The 25,379-nt window shown below is 35.2% G+C and overlaps 1 pseudogene; it reads right to left on the minus strand.

The window, feature by feature from the left end:
* Positions 1-9,352: 9,352 nt before the first annotated feature.
* Positions 9,353-20,771, minus strand: LOC149533407 (putative 1-Cys peroxiredoxin pseudogene; annotated as a pseudogene).
* Positions 20,772-25,379: the final 4,608 nt, after the last annotated feature.

Here is a 25,379-nt window from a genome sequence, read left to right on the forward strand (position 1 = left end):
TCTAATCAACATATTTTAATATTCTAATCCCTAATTAACCTCCTCATAAATCTGTATCTTATCTATCTCCCTCTTCTCTTTCTCTCTCTACCTTCTCTCTGCCCTCCCCTAATTTTAAACCTTCTCCCTCTCCTCTCACCATAGATTGCCCTTAATTACAATCTATCTCTACCTGATTTCACTCTATATATATCCCTCCTCCTCTTTTTGCACTACCTCATCTCTCTGTACCTTATCTCTCTCTCTCTCTCTCTCTCTCTCTCTCTCTCTCTCTCTCTCTCTCTCTCTCACACACACACACACACACACACACACACACACACACACACATATCCAACTAATTACTTTTTTTAAAATCACTACCCTCCCAAGTATCACCATTTATTACTCCTAATTACCATCTAATTTTTATCACCCTATATATCTCTCTCATCAACATATTTTTATATTCTAATCCCTAATTAACCTCGTCATAAATCTATATCTTATATATCCCCCTCTTCCCTTTCTCTCTCTACTTTCTTTCTACCCTCCCCCAATTTTAAACCTTCTCCCTCTCCTCTCACCATATATTGACCTTAATTACAATCTATCTCTACCTAATATCAATCTATATATATTCCCCCTCTTCTTTTTCCATTACCTTATCTTTATTCTATTCCCCTCTCTCTCTCACATCCCCCTTTCTGTATCTATCTACCATTATTAACATTTATCTCTACATCATGTCTATCATCCTCTTCACAAAACCAATACATAATAATAATTAATCAAGGTTGCAACCTCTGATAGATAAAGATTTTTTTTTAGAAAAATAAATAAATAAATAATTTTTTTTAAAAATAAAATAAAATTATATATATATATATATATATATATATATATATATATATATATATATATATATATATATATATATATATATATATATATATATATATATATATACAAGGCTTCAATTTGTATAACATATATCTAATTTTTTTAGATATATATAAATATATAAATCTCTCTCTCTATCATCAACATATATTTTCATTCTAATCCCTAGTTAATATTCTCCCTAATATCACTCTATATATCTCCTCCCCTCTTTATACTAAATGACATAATTATTCTCTCTCTCTCTCTCTCTCTCTCTCTCTCTCTCACACACACACACACACACACACACACACACACACACACACACACACACACGCACACGCACACGCACACGCACACGCACACGCACACGCACACGCACACGCACACGCACACGCACGCGCACGCGTGCACGGCACGCATGCGCGCGCGCGCGCGCACACACACACACACACACACACACACACACACACACACACACACAATCTGTTTATATGCATGGCTAATATCCTTCCCTCTAGTGTATAATTGAGTTTATTTATGTTAACATTTTGATTATTTTTCATTTTGATGTTTCAATTGACTTTAATTTTTAAGATAAAATTATATTATTAAAATTTAATTATTCATGTTCTCATTGAAATGAAATAAAAATAATGTATAATAATGAATATCCCAACCTTTTTCACAATCACTTCATTTGAAAATTAAAATCTAAAATTATCAAAAGTGAATACATTTTTTGTAGTATTAGGGTGGTTAGTGTTATTATTAGGATCATATTTCAATTTTTTCTATGTATAATTATTTGAAAAATAAAAGTATTTATTATTTATACAATGCAAAATAAATTATTATCTTTTATTTATAAAATGTTGAAAGTTGTTTTGTGAGGTATATAAATTTGGTTATTGGCAATTAGGTTTAGACTTCATGATTTTGTTTATGCTTTCACAAATCTGAAAGAAAAAGTTAATTGTTTTTATTATTTTTAATATCTCTATTATGTAAAAACTATAATATTTTTTTTACAACTACTTAATTTAAAAAAAAAGATAAAATATTAAATTACAAAAAAAACCACTATTAGAAGTGATTTTTAGAAAAAAAGGAAGCATAACTAAATATACCTAAAATTTCATTTCTCACTATTAATAAGTTTGATAATTACCTTACATTCACACATATCCTATCATAGAATTTTTCAAGTTCATTGAGAACAATATGGACATTGAAAAATCATTGTGAAGTGTATGTAAATTCATAAAACTTGGTAAGAAATAAAATTTCAAAGAAATAAACATAAACTCTTGAGAAGGCCAAGAAATATAATACCTAATAAAACAAAAGCAAATATATATGTAATATATATATCTGAAATTCAACACATTTATTAAGAAAGCATGTGGAACTTTAATTTAATTGTGTTGTCTTACATCAAGCATCTTCTAAATCTTTTGTTGAATTCCAACGTATTGATTTTTATTCCTCAATGGCGTAATGCAATGTTTCTCTCATTCATGGAATGGTGGAACTCTAGAAATCTCAGCAACATTTCCATTATAAAAGTTTAAGCAAGTTCATCATTCACCCCTTCTATAAATATTTTATTAATTTCATGTAGGATAGGACTCCATGGGAATAAGGCTCTATGAATAGTCAACAGATTGCTAAATCTCCAACAAGAACACCTACAAACCTAGGAATTTTATATCACTAAATTCTTTGAAAAAATTATATAGGATTTCAAAACTTGGGTAAGCCTCAAATTAAAAATATTTTCCTTCATAATCTGTATCAATCTCTTTTAGAGTTTAAAGATATACATATACATATAATTAAAACAAAAACATGACTAAGATTTATTGAAAATAACTTGGAACTTTCGAGTATTAGATGATGATTCCTTCCAGTTGATGCTACTTCAACCAAATTTTCTCTCCAAAAACTATGCTATTTAGAAAATTTTAACCAATCTTAGATTTTTGAACAAATAACAAATGATACATACATATTCACATGTCATCTATAATTTTCTCATCAACAAATAGAACTACTCATTTGATTGTATCAAATCCCAAAGCTTCAGCCTGGATTTGGTAATCATCTCCAGCTTAGGCTTCCACACTGTATAGCTACTCAAAGGCCATTGTCAAATCCAGATCATCTTCTAAGTTTAGCCATGATAGTTCCTGAGCTTTCTTCTCAAACAATAGTTCTCTAAGTTAAACTTGATGCATGACTGATAATCACCACAACAATTAGAATATAGACTAAAGTAAGTAACAATTAACACCCACAATGTAATGTCCCACTTTTTTGGAGGAGTTAATTATAAAGTTATCAATTAAAAAAATATATATATTACAAGGTAACTTTATATATTAAATAAAAAAATCTTCTAGAGGATGCTGGAAGAAGTGGAGAAAAAATTAAAAGGAGGTCGACCTATTGAGGAAAAAGAATAAATAGGCATTGAGGGCTCATTTCCCATCATCAAGATTTATTATTGATTTTTTCTTATGTGCGTTGTGGAGCCTAGGGTTTCTGCAAGTAGTCACAATTGGCCATTGAGAACGAAAACTCTCAATTGGTATGTAATTTTGAGGGTGTGAAAGATCACTTGAATTATAGCAGCTGTGGGAAGGATATTTCAATCCTTTCACTTGTGCTCAATTGCTGGTTTGGAGTTTTAGTTGGAGATGCACTTTCATCATATCATCTTTAGCATTCAGTCTCCACCATTTGATCAATCTAGTGGCCTATTGGAAAGGGTCATTACAGTGGTATCAGAGTGGTTTCCTGCTAGCCTGATAGGGTTACTTAGCCACCATTTAATTTAGTTTACAAAAGAACCAACATAACTGAGAATATGGCTGAGAGACATTCTCAAAGCCCATCCAGAAGTGTGGGAGATGATGAGACTTTACAACAACAAGAGAGGCTTCTACAGTCAATAGAGGCAAGTACATAGGTAATCATGGTTATGATGCAACATTTGATTGGGGAAAATAGGAGAAATAATCATAATAATGACCAAGATTATGGGAGCATAGCAGGATCACAACATAGGACATAGTTTGGAATAGCTAACAGACCCACACATCCTACATTCAGAGAAGAAACTCCAGCACACACACCTGATGCTATGGTAACAAATATTGTAGATGAACTCTAAGAAGCAAGGAATGAGTGGGATTCATTACCAGAATATGTACAAGATGGATGGATATTTGACAGGTACCTGAACTATAGAGCTACCAAGCAGAAGCAAGTAGATAAACACAATGAGTTGTAATAGGTCACCAACAAGTTGGTATTACCCACATTTGATGGCAGTGGAAAAATGACTACTCGTGCTTGGATTCATAAGGTGAATACTTTCCTATCTCTGAAGACTATGACAGAATTTGAAGCACTCAAGTATGCCACTTTACACTTAGATGGGGAAACACATGATTGGTGGACACATGGCATGATCACATTGCAACACAATTAGGTAGCCACTTATTAGGAGTTTGTGGATATATTGATAGAAAGGTTTGATAAAAAAAATCCTAAAGTTTATTTCTGGGAGTTAGCTCAGTTGAGATAATCAGGAGGCTTAGAACAATTTATAAATGACTTCTACAAGCTTGCAGTGATGGTGCCTAACATTTCAGAAAGGAGGCTACTCATTTTATTCATAGAGGGATTAAATGAACCACTAAAGGGGTGGGTAAAGGCCTTTCATCCTCCTACATTACAGGAAGCCATGAAGAAAGCCTGCAGTATGGAACTTGCAGCTCTAGCAAATCAGTTTAGTTCAAAGGGTTCTTCATCATTTAGAGATAACAAAGGGGAATTCAACAAGGGTAAAGAGAAGGTTATTGACTCAAAAGGCAAGCTAGCTACACCGTGGGATAAGGAAACACTTAATGACCTACATAGGAAAAAGCTATGCTTCTTTTGCAAAGGTCCCTATGAGTTTGGTCATGATTGTCCTACGAGGCCTAAGGGGAGCGATAATTGAGCGATGTGGGCTTATTATGAGGGTTTAGATTCAGACAGCTCAGAGCACCATGATGAGGATCCTGATGAGGTAGAGGGTGAACAAGAGGTAGATAGTTTTGAGAAAAAAGAGGCTCCAGAGATACATCTAGAGGAGGCACGTCTATCTAGTATTCAAAGAGAGGGATCTTTCAGATTTCAGGGAGTCTTGGTAGGACAAAAGGTTATTACTCTATTGGATATAGGTGTCACGCATAATTTTATTGATGCAATATTTTTGGAGAGGCGTGGACTCATTATTGAGGAGTTTGAGGGACTGAGAGTTAAGGTAGCTGATGGATATACTCTTCGTTGTGATAGGATGGTGCGAGATCTACCTTTGTGCCTGAACAACTATGAGTTTAAGGTGGACTATCATGTGGTCAACATGGGTGACATGGACATAGTACTTGGGATGCAATGGCTACATTCTTTGAAGGAGGTTACCCTAATATTGGAGGATATGGAGATATGATTCGTGGTGGATGGCAGGACTCATGTGCTGAAGGCTATCCATAATCGTGATGTCAAGACTATCTCATTTATGTGGTTGGAGAGTTAGCCAAGCATAATAATATAGAGTGGGTGGAAATATGCACCTTGATGCCTACCCAAGGGGAGCAACATAAGACTAAATATCATCTAGATATTCAAAAATTGAGAATCAAGTATGGGGAGGTATTCAGTGAGATTCCACCAGGCGGGCCACTAGACAGAGGTATAGAGCACATTATTGAGTTGGAGGAAGGTGCTAAGCCTATCATGATTACACCATACTAGCACCCAAAATGACTCAAAGATGAGATCGAGAGGACCATCAAGGAGTTTCTAGCAATGGGACACATTAGACCAAGTAAGTCACCTTCTGCATCTTCTATTGTTTTGGTAAAAAAGAAGGATGGAACTCTACAAATGTGTATTGATTATAGGTTGTTGAATAAGAGAACTATAAAGAAAAAGTATCCCATCCCATGCATCAATGAGTTGATAGATGAGTTGCATGGGGCTTGTTATTTCACAAAAATTGATTTGAGATTAGGCTATCACTAGATCAGAGTTTGAGAGCAGGATATTGAAAAAACTACTTTCAGATGTCATTACAGGCATTTTGCATTTGTAGTCATGCCTTTTGGTTTGACTAACACACCTACCAATTTTCTGTCCACTATGAACAAGGTCTTCCACCATTAGTTGAGGAAATTTGTGCTGGTATTCTTTGATTATATTTTGATCTATAGCAGGACATGGCAGGAACATTTAGAGCACTTGGAGACAGTATTGAGCATTTTACAGAGGGAGTCCTTGTATGCCAAGGAGTCCAAATGTGATTTGGGGATGACAGAACTATTGTATCTTGGACACATCATTAGTACAGAAGGAGTGCGAATGGATCTTAAAAAGATTTGCGCTATTGTTGATTGGCCACCACCAGAGAACCTTAAATAGTTAAGGGGGTTCCTTGGTCTATGTGGATTCTATCGCAGGTTTGCCAATGGTTACTCACAACATGCAGCACCCATGAAAAATTTGTTGAAGAAAGGGGAATTTGTGTGGACTCAGGAGGCACAAGACTATTTTATGTGGTTCAAGGAAATAATGACTACATGCCCAATATTAGCATTGCCTAATTTCATGAAGCCATTTGAGCTTCAATGTGATGCTTCTGGAGAGGGAGTTGGTGCTGTACTCATGCAGGACAAGCATCCTATAGCTTATGAGAGCAAGAAACTCAGAGGGCCTGAGAGATCATTCAACATATATGATAAGGAGATGTTGGCCATCATACATGCCTTGGCCAAATTCATACAATATCTTGTGGGCAACAAATTTTGTATTAAAACTGATCATAATAGTTTGAGGCACTTTTTGGGACAACGGGACCTGAATGATTGTCAACAAAAGTGGGTGAGTAAGTTACAGGCATATGATTTTGATATCACATATGTTAAGGGGACACAAAATATTGTTGCAGATGCTTTATCCCATAGGCCACACCTCACTTCTATGATTCAGATATTAGAGGATTGGTGACACTTGATTGTAGTAGAATATGCCAAAGACATGTGGCCTTTGCTATAGTGGAAGGAACAAAAATCAACACCAGATACACTCTCATAGATGATTTGATCATTTATAAGAACATGATTTACTTAGTCCTAGGATCAAAAGTGAAGCAATTGATTTTGAGAGCATTCCATAATTCACCTACATCAAGCCATCCTAGGTATTTCAAGACTTACAAGTTAGTACAAGAATAGTTTACTTGGAAGGGACTTAAGGCTGATGTTTTTCAGTATGTATATGAGTGTCATGTTTTCCAACAGAATAAACAAGAGCACACTTATCCAGTAGGGATCCTACATCCACTTCCTATTCCTAACAGGAAGTGGGAGTGCATCTCTATGGATTTTATCACGGGGTTGCCCAGGGCCTAGGGGCGTGATTGTATTTATGTGGTGGTGGATAGGCTAACAAAATATGCTCACTTCTTCCCTATCGCTACTACATACTCAGCAACTCAGGTGGCAGAAGTCTTCTTCAGGGAGGTTTTTAAATTACATGGTTTTCCTCAAAGCATTGTGAGTGACAGGGATAGCCGCTTCATGAGTCACTTTTGGCAAGAGATATTTCAGTTGTGTGGCACTGAGCTTACAACCAGTACCAGTTATGATCCATAGACCGATGGTCAAATGGAGATTGTAAACAAATGGGTGGAAGGGTATTTGAGGAATTATGTGGCAAATCAACAACAAGCTTGGGTCAGATAAATATATCTCTGTGAGTATTTTTACAATACTCCATATCATATGACTATACAAATGACACCCTTCATGGCACTTTATGGTTATGAGGAACCTAGTTTCTTAGATTTTTTGTTGGGAGACAGTCGATTACCCCGTGTAGGTGAACTGTTATAAGAAAGTAAGGATATAGTTGCTACTCTTAGAGACAACATTGCTAGAGCTGAGAACCAGTGAAAGTAGTATGCAGACAAGAAGAGGATTGAGTTTAGTTTTGAGGTAAATGATATGGTTTACCTCATGTTGCAGCCATATAAGAAATCCACTCTCAAGAAGAGTGGTGCAGAGAAACTCAAGCCACACTATTATGGACCATTCAGGATCATCAAATGAGTTGGTGAGGTGGCTTATGAGTTGGAGCTTTCCACAGACAGTAAAGTGCACAATGTGTTTCATGTATCATGCCTCAAAAAGGTGTTGGGTCAGAATGTGATGCCTTCTATAGGATTACCTCCCTTAGATGATGCATGGAAATTGCTCTTAGTGCCAAAATCCATTCTAGATAGTAGAGAGAAGCAGTTTCATAGGAGAGTAATAAGAGATTATCTAGTTAAGTGGAAAGATTTACCTATTGAAGATGCTACTTGGGAGGGAGAAGTGATTTTGCAGCATCTAACATTAATATTGCTCGAGGCCAAGCAATTTTATGAGGGCGAACCTGTAATGTCCCATTTTTTTGGAGGAGTTAATTACAAAGTTATCAATTAAAAAAAAATTATTACAAGGTAACTTTATATATTAAATAAAAAAATCTTCTAGAGGTTGCTAGAAGAAGTGGAGGAAAAATTAAAAAGGAGGCTGACCTATTGAGGAAAAAAGATTAAATAGGCATTGAGGGCTCATTGCCTATCATCGAGATTTATTATTGATTTTTGCTTATGTGTGTTGTGGAGCCTAGGGTTTCTGCAAGTAGTCACAATTGGCCATTGAGAATGAAAACTCTCAACTGGTACACAATTTTGAGGGTGTGAAAGATCACTTGAATTATTGTAGCTGTGGGAAGGATATTTCAGTCCTTTCACTTGTGCTCAATTGCTAGTTTGGAGTTTCAGTTGGAGTTGCACTTTCATCATATCATCTTCAGCATTCAGTCTCCACCATTTGATCAATCCAATGGTCTATTGGAAATGGTCATTACACACAAATTATGGATCAAAAAAAGGGTGAGAGTAATTAACAATATCGTATTTTTATTTCAAATACTCATTTCACCTTTTATCATCAAAGTTGAATTTCAAATCATTCCCAAAATTGAGGTTTCAGATGATTGTAGGGCTCTGAAAAGGATTAAAAATTTGGTCGTGGAATGAGAAAGTTAGCCTTTTATATGTAGAGAAACAAGAAAGCCACCAATCTTATAAGTGTATAAGAAAATGAAGCTCATGTATCAGAAAAAACTAGTCACTATGTATGAGAAAACAAAGCTTATGTAGCAGTAAAAAATGAGTCATCTTATAAATGTATGAGAAAATGAAGCTTATGTATAATTATAAAATGAGTCATCTTATAACTATATGAGAAAACCAATATTTTGAAAATGTAGTGCATCTTGGAATTCACACATCTATGGCATATATAAATTCACTGCTCAAATCTACTGGAATTCATACACCAATTGAGCTAATTAGCCATGACATATATCTCAAAATATGAGAGTTCTAGACTTTTGTCATACGAATATATTTCTTTTGAAATGGAAGGTTGATAGTTTCAAACCCTTGTGGATACAATTTCTTGGCTTCCTCATCAGTTATAGATGGTGGTATTATTGCTCTCTCTCCCTGTTTCTACTTAGCAAGTGTACAAAACCTATATTTTACAACCAACTAAAGTGATTCCAGCACCCTCAACACTTCATCAAAGTTTTTCCCAGTTGTTCCAGTGTACATAAAGATCAATTTCTAACTATAAAAAAGTAAGCAGATGTATTCATCTATCTATAAGGAAAGAGCATATCCTATACATCTAAATAAAACACTAAAACAAAATCTAATTACATATATACCTTCATATATTATACGGCTACTTGAAACCCTAAAAAAACCTGATTGTGTATATATACCTTCTTGTCAAGGTCAACAATATGTAGGGCTCTGGATGCTAATGGCTTTTTGGCCTCATCTTTCTCATCTGGGTCCAACATATTGAGCTTCACCATATCTCTGAATAGGGATCAGCTAGTATTGGGTATCTAACCTTACTTCCATGGGTATATAATTCAACATCTGGCAACCAAAGCTTTGTGTGATTCCACTTCATCAGAGGACAACCCCAAAAGCTTCACTCCCTGCTTCTCAAACTCACCAATGTAATTCTATCCTAAGGAAATTTTGTAACAATTCCAAGACCTCATCGAACTGGAATGTAAATGATGAGCTTTGAATTAGGCGGCTTTGCTCCAAAAACTATGAGGTCAAGAACCTTGTAACCTAAAAAATTGCATTCAGAGACAAGGAAAATAATAAAAATGGGTCACAATTATGGGATGTACAATAGAAATTTTTTTTCAGCTTAACAATAACCATAAAGATCATGTCAAATTTTTAGAAACTGTTTGTTATCATTTTTATTTAAAATAATATAGAATCTATAACCATTTGTTATCATTTTTTTATTTAAAATAATATAGAATTACACAGATTTTAAATTGTTCCATGGATTTGTGGGGTCTCCCTCATGATACTGAAAGAGCCTCTAGGCTAAAGCCTCTTTTCTAATAATTAATAAAAATATTTATGATTTATTCTAAAACTACACAATTAAAAAAAGAATTAATTTTTATTGACACTCTCTTGATTGTCTAAATTTGTATATATTTTAAACTTTATTATAATATATAAATATATTTTTTAAGACAAAAGACACAAGCCTCTATGTATTAAAATAGGTTAAAAGTTTATAAAATATGCCAAAAAGGCTGAGGAGAATAACAAAGAATAGAACCAAAAAAAACACACAAAGAAATCTACACTCATTTCTAAGAACTAGCATGATCTTTGGCAAATATATTTTTTATGATTTGAAAATTCTCCAAGGCTAGTGACATCTCATTGACTACTAAATTATTGCCATCATATGACACATACATTGGCCAATGAGTTTCCCTATATGTGTGAACAATATAAGTATTTTCAAATTTTGGTAACACCTTCCATAGCTACATTGCTATAGTTTTTGGATTTCCTGGTCTTGGTTTCTTGGATGATAATCGTTGGATCTCCTTCAATGACTACCTTCACTTCAATGCCATGGATTAAAATTGCTTGAAGACCATATAACAATGCAAGTGCTTCTGATGTATTGTTCCCCATGTGATGAAAAGGAATTGCAAAGCCTTGAATTAGGGAGCCATAATGATCTTTGATTGCAAATCCTCCACCAGACACTCCTGGGTTGCCACATGATGCACCATCAATATTTAACTTGTGGTAGGTGGCATGAGGGTTACACCAACCAATTTTTTTTCTTCATTGCTAAGTGAAAAAGGTAAAGGATCCAGAGGAGGAAGACTAATATATTTCCAATTGTTAAGCACTTCTGCATCCCATAGTCAGAAGATGGCCAACAAGGATCTTTTCTTTAACACTTGTTCATTCACATATTTTGAAAAATAGAATTCTAATCTTTGAAGGAATGCCAAGTTAGTGGATACCATTTGTCTGAACATCAAGTTTGATGTCACTCCCACCATAGTGACCAAAAAACTATCCCTAGAATTACAGTCCAGAAGGAACCAAAAGGGAAGATTGGTATAACAAGGGCCAAGATTGTAGTAGGTGCCAAAGATGCTTTGAAAGGGGAAAACTCAAGTTTAGCTTTTCAAGAATAAAAATCCAAAAATCTTGAGTGAAATTACAATTAAGGAATATGTCGTTTGACTCTTCTATATAATTTTTGCAGAAAACACAAAGAAATGGATTAGAGATATTAAGTCTACAAGGCAGTCACTTGTTAATGCTCTCTTCTACAAAGCCAACCATAAGAAGTATCTAGCTCTAAGTGGAATGAGTTGACTCCAACAAAAATTGAAGGGTCTACAACTGACAAGATATCATTTTAGATTGCAGAGAGTGCTTCATACACTCACTTGACTGAATAGTCTCTGGTATTTGATGGGGCTCTAAGAGGAAAATGTGTATGCTTTGTAGAATATCACACAATAAATGTTTGTGAGAAAGAGAAACAAAAGAGTTTTTACACATGACATTGTTAGTTGCAATTTGAATTGCATCAGTGTAGTGCACAAGTTTTGTGCCCCGAATTGATGATACCAAAGCTACAATTACCCGACACTCCTAAATAGACAAAAAAGGGGGAAAACCAGACCAAGAATCCAACTATAAATTGACTTTCTCACCATTTTGGACTTCCCATGTAATGTAGCAAGTGATAAGTTACCTTGAGTGGAGCATGGAATTCCATATCGCTGATCCAAAAGGAGGATTTTACACAGTGAAGATCCATTGGAAGAATCTAGATATTTGGCTTGCATTATACTAACCCAAGGGGTTGAGGGGTGTGTGTACATTTTCCATACATGTTTTGTATCAAATGCTTGATTTGTGAGGGTAAGATCATGGAGTCCCACACCCAAATAGTTTACCCAGTGTCATTTTTTTGAATAAGACCAAATGAATCCTTCTCTTTCCTTTCATGTTGTCTATCCAAATGAAGTTGGAGATGAGATCTTATAAAGTTTTTTGATGGTAGTAGTAGGGAATTTGAGAACCAAGATGGCATCATTTGGGGTTGTATCAAGGTAAGATTTTACTAGAAGTAGTATGCCTAAAAGAGATAGCCAACACACTTTCCATGAGGTAGTTTTTTCCTTCACTTTTTTCAATAATGGAATTCTAAAATTTACTTCTATTACTTCCCATAAAGACGGGGATTCCCAAGTATGTATTGGGTAGAGTAGCTTCCTAAAAGCCTAGAATAGAAGTGATCTTATTTTTTAATGAAACTTTCACATTAAATCTAAATAATGATGACTTGTGAGGCTCAAGAGTTTTTTCATAGAAGCTATTTCATAAAATTTGAGGACCTTTTTCATTTATGTGATTTGTGATAAAGTAGCCAACCCAAATAATAGTGATTCCTTTCCAAAGATCATGATCATGAGCCTATGATGTTGATCTATTTAATGCCTATTCAATAATTATGAAAAAAAATGGAGAGAGTGGATCACCTTGTCTAACACCTTGTGTGCTACTAATTAGGACATAGAAAGCAACCCCTCTAATGCATTGCATGATCCATTTGCACCATTTTTGACAAAAATTGAAAGCCAATAGAACTTTGTGAAGGAAGTTCCATTTTAGCTTGTCGTTAACCTTCATCATATCTAGTTTCCCTATACAAGAAGGTATTTTATGTTGCTTAATAGAGTGTAACTTCATGAGCTAACATTTGACCTTCGATTGGTTTTGTTCCAAGCACAAACCCACCTTGTTGGACTAAGATGAATTTAGGAATTAATGGCTGCAATAGGTAAATTGCCTATGTGAAGATTTTGTAAATAGCGTTACATAGGGCAATAGGTCTAAAAATTCAAAAGAATTAGGTTGGTTAACCTTCTTAATTAGAGAAATATTGGTGGCATTAAAATGACTTACCATAACACAATTCTTTCTAGATTCCTCCATAGCTAGCACGAGATCAAAGTTTATTACATCCCATGCCTTTTGAAAAAAAATAGCTATAAATCCATGTGGTCTAGGAACTTTTTCTGATGGGAGGGAGAAGACCACATCTTTTGTTTCTTTAGTGGTGAATGAATTTATGAGATGCATATTATCCCAGGGAGTAAGAAGGGATGGGATTGGTTTTAGAATTTCAAAATCAAAGTTTCCTAAAGGGGCTAGGGAGTGTGGTGCTAAAAGACTTGTGAAGAATCTTAGTCCTTTCGCTTTATTTCCCTCAACATGTGATATAAAGTCTCCTATGTTAGCATGGTGGATAGAGAAGATGGTATTAGTTGCCTTTTTATTTTTCTTCCTTATGGAAGAAGGTTGTGTGGTTGTCCCCATGTCTTTCTTGACTTTCCCTCCAAGTATACCTCCTCTCATTTTTGAAGCTCTTTCCAATATTGTTGCAATGTTTTCTGCCAGTCATACATTTTTGAAGATAACCCATGTTGAGTGATAAATGAGTGGATCTATTCTAACTCTGATTAAACAACAAATTTTTGGTGAAAATTATTCTTAAACACATCCCAATTCCAGATAATTATGTTCTTGTTAAGATTTTGCATCTTCATGATGTGGATGTGGATGTTTGAACCACATTTTCTCTAGCTTGGATGAAGAACCTTTGTTCACTTTGATGTTTGAAGTTGAAAAAACCAATGAAATTGGGCAGTGATCTGATGATAGGAAAGGAAGAATGTGAGATTCAAACTACATATTAGAGGTTTCCTAGGAATCAAAAATCAAGAAATGATCCAATCTTTCAGCAATTTCATGAAAGCCTTTCCTTTTTTTGTCCATGTGAAGTAACCAATCTTTCAGCAATTTCATGAAAGCCTTTCCTTTTTTTGTCCATGTGAAGTAACCATTTGAGGGACAAATATCAACTAGAGTATTATCTTGAATAAACAATGAAAAGTCATTCATCACTACCTGGGGGATGGGGGAGATGCCTCCTTGCTTCACTTCAGGGGAGAGGATAACATTGAAGTTACCATCGAGAATATAATTATGAATTGAAATAGCTAGAGCATCCCACAATTTAGCTTTTGCTTCAGTGAATGTAGGACCGTATATGTATCAAGCATGAATTATTTGTCAAACAAGGAGACTTGCACCAATCGTCAATGAAAATGTGAGTGAATGTGAGTGATTTTTACTATCTTGGGGTTTGATAGAACTGTCAAACCCCTAGAAGCACCTTGAGTTGATGATGAGCAAAATTTCCCTTTTTTCTATATAGAAAAAAACATCTTGAGAGAATCGAGTAGATAGCTTTATTTCCTATAGGAGGACAATTATGCATGCCCTGCTTGCATCAATTTTTCCTTTGATGGAGGCATTCATGCTTATGACATTCCAAGAAATGATCTTCATAGTCCTCGAAGAGAGCTCCTCGTATGCTTGCTAGTAGAAAGACCACAAGTCTTTTTCCTCCAACTATTCTAAAATGCACAAAATTTTGAGAAGCTTCTTCCTTCTCTTCTTGATGCCCAAAATAGTAGAAGGTGTTTTTTGGGAGGGTTGAGAGGCTTTAGCTATTTTCTTCTTTTCACCATGTTTCTTTAGTGCCAGAGGGACAAAAGGTATCTATGCTAGAGATAATGATGTAGAGAAAGAAAAATGAACTTGATCTGTAGCAGAAAAGTGATCAAAAGAATTATCTAGAGTGTATTCTGCACATGGAGACAATGGAAGAGAAGGCCGAGAACTTTATTACAATGTATTAATAAATAAATAAATAATATTTTAATCAATATTAATATACCCTATTCCACTTCCAACCAAACATCCCTCTAGGAAGGCCCTTTCTCTTCTTTTTTCCTCTAATTTTATTAATGTTTTGTTGTTTTTAGTAGTATTTGTTGGTTTTCAATAGTCTTTTTTAGTTTTTGTACAAAACAATGAATTTATATGATACATTTATTTACTAAATTGTATAATGTAAAAAATATAAGTTTCATATGTGTATTTATATATTTCATGTATTCAGTACATAAAGATGTAATTTTTATTTTGGTTTTTTTTCCTTCTAAAAATGTAAAAACCACATGCATGCATTTCACTCAATGACACAATATATAAGCAATAAAGCAATCTAGAATACCAAACTTTAATTGTTTTAACTTGGCATTAAAACCCTAAATAAATAACTCATCTTAGAAATAGTAAACGACTAACTTTAAATATAGATATTGTAAGCCAATAACATAAAATAAAAACTATATAGAAACTTAACATATGTGGAATAAATATTTTATATGTACATCAACCATATACAAAGTTTAAAAAATAACATTTAAAATAGAATCCCAAAAATAAAATTTAAAATAGAATCCCTAAACCCTCATTCTTAGGTTGTAAATAATGCAAATTAAACCAACCATTAGATCTCAAGATTTAAAAAAATAAAAAATCTTAGGGGCTATAGAGGCTCTATATTGTTGAAATAAGGTACATTTGTACTTAAGACCCCTTATGGATCCCATAGAGTGAGAGAGCGAGAGAGAGAGAGAGTCTATTAACCATAATTTTTTTAATAAAAAAAAAAAAAAGCTAATTAAGTAGGAGTCCTATTTTCTCTAAATTAGAACCTACTCCTTAATTATGTACCTTGATTAATCACTTGCATAATTAATGAAAACCATCAAAATCTAGAATTAAGCATTTAGTTATTATTAATTACTAAGACTATTTAATTAAATCAATCTCACTAAATCCACTTGGGTAAAGTAATTAACTAAATGGAATTGATAAAAGTTCCTAAATTACAACTACTCAGAAAGTAACAATTCAATTGTTAATAGACCAATTGGAATTAGCACATATAGTTTCACTTAAAATGGACCACTTAGAGTTAAGTTTAATCACTTAGTAAGAATCAATCTACACCAGTCATGTTTCATCTCAATTTCTATAAAAGGAATGAATTTTGGGCTTATTTGATCCACAATTTTACATACATATCTATATGTTGTCAAAATGATTCACTCACTTTCATTCATAATGTTAGGTTGTTGAATTTCATACTCACCATAGCTTAGTTGAGCAAGTGCACTTAGTTACTTAGCTCATTCACTCATCTTAGGTGTTTTTGATAAAGAGCAATAAGATAGCCTTGTTAGTTCTTTTTCTTTTATTTGCATGATTTGATTATTATGTACTAACAATCTAGTGTTCTATTAAAGTGTGTTGCTGATTTTGCAAGTACACTAACTCACACATACAAACAAGTTGCACCTATAATAATAGAATATTTTAATTGTTGTCTATTATTAACTAGACTAAGATATAACTCAAAGTCTAAATATATAGGAAAATATAACTAGATGTTGATTTCATATCATCTATTCAATCTATAAACTCATTGAGTACAACATAATATATCTATCAATAATTTCATGTGTTGCATGTATACTTTAACATTCTTTTGGAAGCACAAGAATGTCATTCATGTATATTACACATATAAGAGATGCGACATACAAAATATTTAATATTAGATCTAATTATAAGTTAAAAACAAAAATACTACTCCACTTAAGGTAGAAAATTTACACTTCTTCATTTTTCCAAAAAAAGTGTTTTATATCCCTCTATTGATGGTTTTTAGTAGTTTTAGTAGTATTTATTGATTTTTAGTTTTTATCAAGAAAACTGAATTTATATGTTAAATTTATTTACTTTAATTGTATAAATGTAAAAAATATAAGTTTCATATTTGTATTCATATCTTTCATGTATTCACTATAGAGAGATAATTTTTATTTTTATTTTTATTTTTAAAAATCACATACATGTATTTCACACAATGAAATAACACATAAAACAATCAAACAATCTAGAATACTAACCTCCTTAAACTAATAATAATTTGAAATTATAACCCTAAACAAATAAATTATAGTAGAAACCCTAAACAACAAATTTTTAATATAGAAATTGTAAGATAATAAAATACAAAAAAAATTCTCAAGAAACTTAAGACATAGAATATATATCCTATATATATCAACTATATACAAAATAAATGAATAACTTTTAAAATAAAATTTCTAAACCTTCCACTATCTTGAAATTAAGTATAAACCACTAGTCATGAAGACTCTTCACACCCTTAACCATAAACCGTATCCATCACTATCTTAAGATTTTAAAATATATCTTAGAGGTTATAAAGACTCTATATTGTTGAAATTAAGGTATATAGTAGCTGCACATTATTCTTTTATTAATGAAGCATTTTGTGGGTCTCAGATCTGTGTAGACCTTTAATGGTTGGTTTCCTTTTGCTAGTTTTAATATATTTTAAAAATGTCAGGTTGTTGATGGGCATATTTTGAAACATTCACACACTAGGAAACAAATTAAACAAAGAATGTTTAATCTTTCAAAACATATGCATCTACCATATGTGATGTTATATTACCACTATCTCATTTATTTTGCCATTTCATAGTAAACAACTATCCAAAAAGTTGTCTAGTTGCAACTCTTCCTCACCACATCTGTGTTGATGAATGCTTCCACTATTGTTCATATCCTATGTGTTTAGAATTTGGAGCCATGTATGTATTGCCAAACCAAGTGGATTTAGTGGTGGAATGATGCCATTATTAGAACTGTTTGCTTTCTACACATCTATGGAATGCAGTTGGCAGTTTTCAAAAGGTGGTCTTATGAATCCACTACTTCTATGCCCAAAAAAGCTTCTAAGGCTCTCACCCTTAATACTTTTGATGGTGATTTTCAAATTCAACTTGCCAAACTTTGCCATGACAAATAGGTTGTAGATAATTATGTCGCTCGAGGAGCTCAATTCAAAGCTTGACTCCTTTGGTTGGATGTTGGCAATAAATCTTTGAAGAAGTTCTTCTAGGCTCTTTGAGCCTATCATAGCAATTTTGGGATTAAAAAAGTCAAACAAGGCACTTCTGTTCTCTCCAGTCTCCCTGACATATTGCAAGCATTTGTTCATCACTATGAGAACACTTTTTCTTCGTAGGCAAATTTGGTTGCTCAGGAGGAAGCTCTTAGAAAGTTTATTTTTGTTACTCGAAAATACCTAATAGTTGAGCAACATGATTTCTGTGAGCAACTTCTTACCCTTCAAGACCTTGAAGAGGCAATTTTCTCCATGGCAGATGATAAGTTCCCCAAGTGTGATGGGTTTCCTTGTGAATTTTACAAACACCTCTCGGAGCATGTTGGTCTTGATCTACACAAAGTTTATCTTGAAGCTTATCATTCTAAACATCTAGGAGCTATTATCAACAAAGGAAACATTAAATTCATATCTAAAGCTAGAGATCTTAAGGATATTTGCAATTGGTGGCCCATTACCCTTCTGAATGTGTCATATAGGATTATTGCTAGGCAATTTCTCTCAAAATTTGCCATTTCCTCCCTTTAATTGTGTGGCCTAAGAAAACTGACTTTATCAAGTCCATATATATTCTTGACAACATTATTGCTATTTGGGAAGGAATGGAGTGGGTTCACAAGTCCAAGCAGCTAGCTATTTTTTTGAAAATAGATTTTACAAAAGTCTATGATCGAATTGAATGGCCTTTCATTTTGGCTATGCTTTGGGCTCTTGGTTTTTGTCCCAACTTTCTATAGTCCATTGAGATGCTCTTTCAAGATGCTAATGTCTGCATTACCATCAATAACTCCCAATCTGATGCCTTTGGGCTTTTTTCTTCCATCTGTAAACACCTAAATTTGATTACACCACTTTGGTAATCTAATTTAGCCATATCTAAAGGCATCATTAATTAAATTCTTATTTAATTAATCCTTTGCCATCCCCTAGCTAATTAATCTAATTAATCATCTATAGTCCTAATTGATAAATCAAATAACCTATCATTTATCAATTAAATCCTATTTTCCTATCTAATTCCAAAATCTCCATTTATTAAATAAATCTATTTGATAAATAAATCCCTCAAATCTAAAAGCCCCTAACTTATCCCTAATCCTCCATTTAGCCTATTCCACCCCATCCACCCATACTAACCAAGCTTAGCCACTAACTCACCCAACCTCATTAATGCCATCCACTTGCACACTCTAACATCCCTAATCTAATCCTAAACCCAAGCCTAATCCACCCCCTAATGTTGTCACATTCCCTAAACAAGTTTAAGACTTTCCTAAACCAAATCAAAGTCCCCTCTCCAAAATATCCCAACTACCAAGCCATGAGTGCTCTTACAAACCATAAAAGACTCTTACAAGCCCACTCATGACTCTTACATCCCTCTTCCATACTCAATCTCCCTCATCATGCCTTTAACCAACCCCTTATCCTACCCTCTCACACTCATCCTCCTTGTGACAAGTGTCATCTTCCCATTGGTGCTAAACAAGCACAATCCATGTGCTCCCCTTTGAGTGCATCTTAGCCCTCCTTAACCATCTCTCCATCCTTGCATCTAAGCCATCCAACCCTCAAGCCCTTAGCCTATAAATTGAATCCCCTTCCAAGCCATTTTATCACAATCCTTGAGCTAAAGTTACCATGCTGTTTTAAAAACTAAAGTCATCAATCTTAACCTTATAATGCCAAATTGAGAGCTCACAAGGCTACCAATTTTCCATTACCCATCTCCACCATTGAATCAATTGGGTGAGCAATTGAGCATACATCCACATCAAAGGACACATCTACAAAATCAAGGAAGCATGAAGTGTTTTCTCTTTTAAGGTTTGCATTTCTTGTTTGCTTTTCTTTGTCTAAACTTATATGTGAATTTAGTTTTAGTTTGTGAATGTTTACTTTAATGTTAATGTTCTTTGCACACTAAATCTTGTTCTACATTTTGGCACGCCTGGTGGGACCCCACATTTGGGTCTATCTAATCATGTTTTGGGTTTTTCTTTTTTTGTTATGACAAACTAACCGAGTCTAACATGGTTTTCTTTTGTGTTCTTGCAAAAGGTTTGCTAATATTTTTGTAGGTATGCAGGTTCCTCATTCAAAATTGTGCTCCCGGCTATATAAGCAGTTTTGATCCAGTCAACATTTTTTTTTGCATCCCCACAACTCTAGGAGTGCGATCTCGCGACGTGGGAATGCTGCTATTTCACTGGCGAGAACGTGAACCCGCGATAGTGAGTTCATAGTTTAACACCAGACATCAGCCACATGCCTTAAAATCTTCTCTGCATCCTCGCTGGCCAATATCTTCGCGGGACCGTCATTCTTGTTCGCAGTAATGCTCCTCTTTCCTGCAGGATAGTCATTTCCGCTTGCAGTAACGCTCCTATTTCCTATGAGATTGTCATTCTCGCTTGCGAGAATGCTCATTTTTTTAAAATTGTTGTTTAAAAATTGTAAAACTTTATCATTTGCGGGACTATCATTCCCGCGTTGCAGGAACATTGTACGATTGTAAACGAACAGGATCGCTCTGTTCAAAATGAGCTCCTTGGTTTTTTTTTTTTTTTCACCAATTTTTTTTGGCATTCCCATGGCTTGGTCAACCTATGAGAATGCATCGTCGCGAAGAAAACTCCAGCGAGATTGCATTTTCCCTGTGGGATCGTTGCTTAGACTCGCGGGTTCGCTGTGCTAAGCACTTGGTTCAAATTTTTGACATTTTTTGGTGCATGTTTTTATTCTAACTGGTTTTTTGTAGGTTTTATCATCATAATCATAATCATATTTTACAAAAAAAAAAAAAAAGAGTATAAATCAAAATTTGACTTTTAGTGGTTCCATAGGAAATAGACCATTCTAAGCATTTTTACGCATATAAAAAATAATCGAAAAAGTTAAATTTTTTTTCCCCATAGTTAAGCTTTGATTTTGGGATTTTTTGGGTGACTAATCAAATTTCTTTTTGTAACATTGCAGGTTGGAGCAAACAAAACTAATCATGTTTTTCCTTTGAATGAATGTTGCTCAAACATAATCTTGAATGCCATGGATTAAAATCAACCTTTCTTGGAATGCATACTTAAAACAAACAAACTCAATCTTGAATGCAAAGGATCAATGAATCAATACAATATCTCACACTTCAATTTTTGGGCATAAAAAGAATCCACATTTTAGAAATCTTCTAAGATACAAAAACTAATTAAAAACACTTTGAGTGAGTTTGTAGTTGGACTCACCCTCTTTAATCACCCATCAATTTAACCATTGGTTGTAATCTTAGTGCCATCTATGGGGATGGGTCCACCTAAGAGGGTGTTAAGTGCTCCACAAAGATCAAACTTCACTTACTTGTGTTTTTATTAGTTTTTCTAACTTAGAAAATTCTTTGAATGCACATTAGGCCCGCTAACAATTCATTTGAGCATTAAAAATTGAACAAATCAATTGACATGGAGGGCCTCCGGGCGCGTGCTTGAAATTGAGTTTCACACATCTTTGTTTTGGGCTTAAAACAAACTCACACTCAATCTTGAATGCCTTAAAGAAAATCAATCAAAACTTGACATGGAGGGCCTCCGGGTGCGCAAGTTTTCTTTTTATTGACCCTAACTCTTCTTCTTGCTTGCATTCTTCGATCGATTTTACTTTTGTTGGTGCATTTCAAGTTGGAATTGAACATTTGCATCTTAAACATGAGTGCTTGCAAAGTCTAGATTAGAAAACTTAAGCATCAGTTGGAAAAGAATTATGTCTTTTAGCCCAAGATCATCCAAGTCTTCTCTCCCCTTGACTTTTGAGGCCATCTTGGGTGCATAAGATTAGGATCCAAAATCTTGTTTAAATTTTTAGGAGGCCTTCTTGGGGTTTTCATCACCCCTTGGGACAACCTCAACTCTAGCATTTCGACAGAGTATAAAAGTTGAGAGGTGAAATCGAAAGACACCTCTCTTGGGATCAAGATTTTTTCACTCGAGCTAAGCCCCAAGGAAGTTTATACCCTTGAGAAGTGAAAGAGGAGAAGTGGGTTACCGCTCCTCTCGGCTGTGTGACATCTTTTTGGTTTCATCTACAGATTTGGGCCTCACGTACCTTGGGTATATCGAGGACTCCCTAGCTAAACCAACTGTCAGCCTTGCAGACAACCATCTAAGATGTTAATGTGTTTGAAGTGACTGATCGAAACATTTGTAGAACATACACACTCCTTGGCGCAAGTATCACATTCTGAGAATCACAAACTTCTATCTGGTTGTTCCTATCTATTGCTTGATTTTTTTTTACTTGTTAAAATGAATGTTTGCCAAACTTGGTCAATCCTAGCTTAGGGAACACTTAGCGTAGTCATTGCCTATTTTAGAGTCAAACGAGTTGAAGAAAAATAACCAAAAATCTCCCCAAAGCCAAGCAGAATTGAATTTATGTTGGAACAACCCAAACCCAAACAAAAGTTTCACAAAGTCAAACTCAAGCCATCTCAGGTATACCAAGAAATTTTGGAAAAAAGAAAGGAAATAACACCAAGCCCTTGAATTGCCAAACTCCAAAAAGCAGAAGAAAAAGTTGCCGACGAAGCCCTTTAAGAAGCTTGGTTGGATCGCACTATCAAATTTAGCCAACACCTAGGAGTTAACCCTGCTTATTCCTTACCAACTAGGCATGATTTCTATGATTAGACCCCTTTGTTTCTCCTCATCTTCTTGCATAAATTGCACTTCAGAGTCATCTTTTTAGGAAAGCCAGCCATTCTAGGTCATCCCCTTAAGCATTTTAGCTCATCCATCTCATTTAGAACCAACAACCATCTAGCCAGCAATCAAAAAAAAAAAAAAAAGACATTTGCATCCAAGCCTTCAAAATTGTTGTCACATTGCCAGAAGTTGCCATTCCTACCATCTTGCAAATCCACCAATCTCACCAAGGTTATCCCTTTGACAAAGCTTTTTCTAGGGTAATCTAGCTTTGTCACTTGTTATCCCTCATCACCTTGAGCTAAAGGTTGGGATCCACAAGTGGTCAATCTTGTGTTCTTCCTAAAGGATCATCAGTCTATACTTAAGTTGACACAATCACCACCAAGCTTGCACATAGGAAAGCAGACCTTTCATGCTTTGGAAACATATCTTTGAAGTTAGAATCCCCAACCCAATCCTCCTTAGGTTTTGTCATATAGCTTTGCCTCAACCTAGGAAATCATTTGCATAGAAAAGCCTTCCACTTTTTGCATCCACTAGCATTGTTGCATCTCATCCGTAGGAGTGTTTTCATGCCACCCATCACTCATTTAGCCAAGAAGAAGAAAGAAACAATGGAGCCCTATCATTTGGATCAAAAAACATCACTCCCCTTGAGCACTCAACCATCCTCTAGCCGAGAGAACACTATACCATCACCTACTGACATTGAAGCTTTCATGAACCAACCAGGAAATGCAGTATTGGTGAATGTCATTATAGACAAGAACAAAGAAACAATCATGGCTAACTTTTGAAGGGACAATATAGGAGCCTTCGACTTTGGAAGACCTCCTCCATTATCAGATCCATCTCACCTGTTGTTTGGGCAGCTGCCACCACCCATAGGCTCTTATGATTCAAATTATCCTCAATATGTGCCAAAAAAAGAGCCTCAAGCCAATCCTTTTGATTCAACAGACCCAAACATACCATCCTCCACCCAAGTTGAAATCTCCATTCCGCAAGCCAACCCAGCCACCACCACTCCATCCTTGGTTCATACCTCTCCACTCCAAACTATCTTTTCCCAAAGCACCTCACCATTCACTACCTTCACTATTGCTGCTGCTCTCCAACCCAGCCTTCCAAATCCACCCATCTCCCAAATCAGTGCTAGCATCTTTGGCCAACCTCAATAATATACAATAGGAATGCCATGTATGGGGCCAAGTAATCAACCTTTCATCACCCCCAGCCTATTCACCATAGTCCAAAGCACAATTCCATCATTTCCATTAGGTCCTTGGAGCTCAGTGCCATCAGCCACAAATCTACAAGCTACTACCCTCACTCCACAAAGCTATCAAACTCCAAAAGCTACCACCAATGTTCTGCCAAGCTCTCAAGTGACACAAGCTCCTGCCACCACTCTACCAAGCTTTCAAATCCAGCCACCAAGCTATCAAACCCCATCAGTTCCATTCCCAAGCTTTCAATTCTTGCCACCTCCACCACCAACTAATCTATTACCTCCTATTACCAACTACTTTTCAATGCCACTTCTTGGAGGTAATCCACCACCCCAGCCAACCACCAATTATTTGCAGATACCATTGCAAATGGGGGCGCAACCCACATATTTTGGTCAAACTCCTCAAATCCAAAGTCACATTCCACAAGCTCTCCAATCCTTTCCCCAAGCTTCACAACCATATTATACCTTACCTCCACAAAGCAATCCAAATCCCATATCAACAACAAGCCTCGTAGCACATGCAACAATATGTGCCACCTCCACCTCAGCAACCTGTCATCCACCATGCAATTGCCCAAACAATGTACAATCCATATCAGAAAATTCCTCATAGCCATCCATATTCAGTGGCCCCATCTAGCACATACCTACCTCAAGGCACTCCTACATTGGGGGCACCCCAGCCATCACCCATCAATTCAGAATGGGAACAAATGAAGACAGCTCTGAAAGCCATCCAAGAAGGGAATGATCCGAAGACATTCAAGTTTGAGACTGTGTCTCCTTATCCATTTGATAGAGCCATTACTATGACTCCATTCCCCAAGCATTTTGAGATACCTAAATTTGAAAAATTTAGAGGAAAAGGAGACCCAGTCACCCCCATCAAAGAATTTTACATGCACTGCCAAGAAGTGGCATACAATGATGTCTTCCTCTTACGCCTCTTTCCCAAAAGCTTGGCCAGGCCAGCTCTTGAATGGTTTTATAGAATCCCATATGGCACAATTAAAAACTTTGCTGAATTGTCTGAGGCATTTGTAGCCCAATATGCCCATCTTGTTGAAACAGAGTTACCAGTAGAAGGTGGAGAAAGCCTTTCCAAATACCTACAAAGATGGCAAACCCTTACCACCCGCATATCCTATACCTTGCCAGAGCGCCATGTGGTGAAAATTT

This window comes from Cupressus sempervirens, chromosome 10 (genome assembly GCF_028749045.1).
Source record: "Cupressus sempervirens isolate cs-2001-9-10 chromosome 10, ASM2874904v1, whole genome shotgun sequence".
NCBI classification, from domain to species: Eukaryota; Viridiplantae; Streptophyta; class Pinopsida; order Cupressales; family Cupressaceae; genus Cupressus; species Cupressus sempervirens.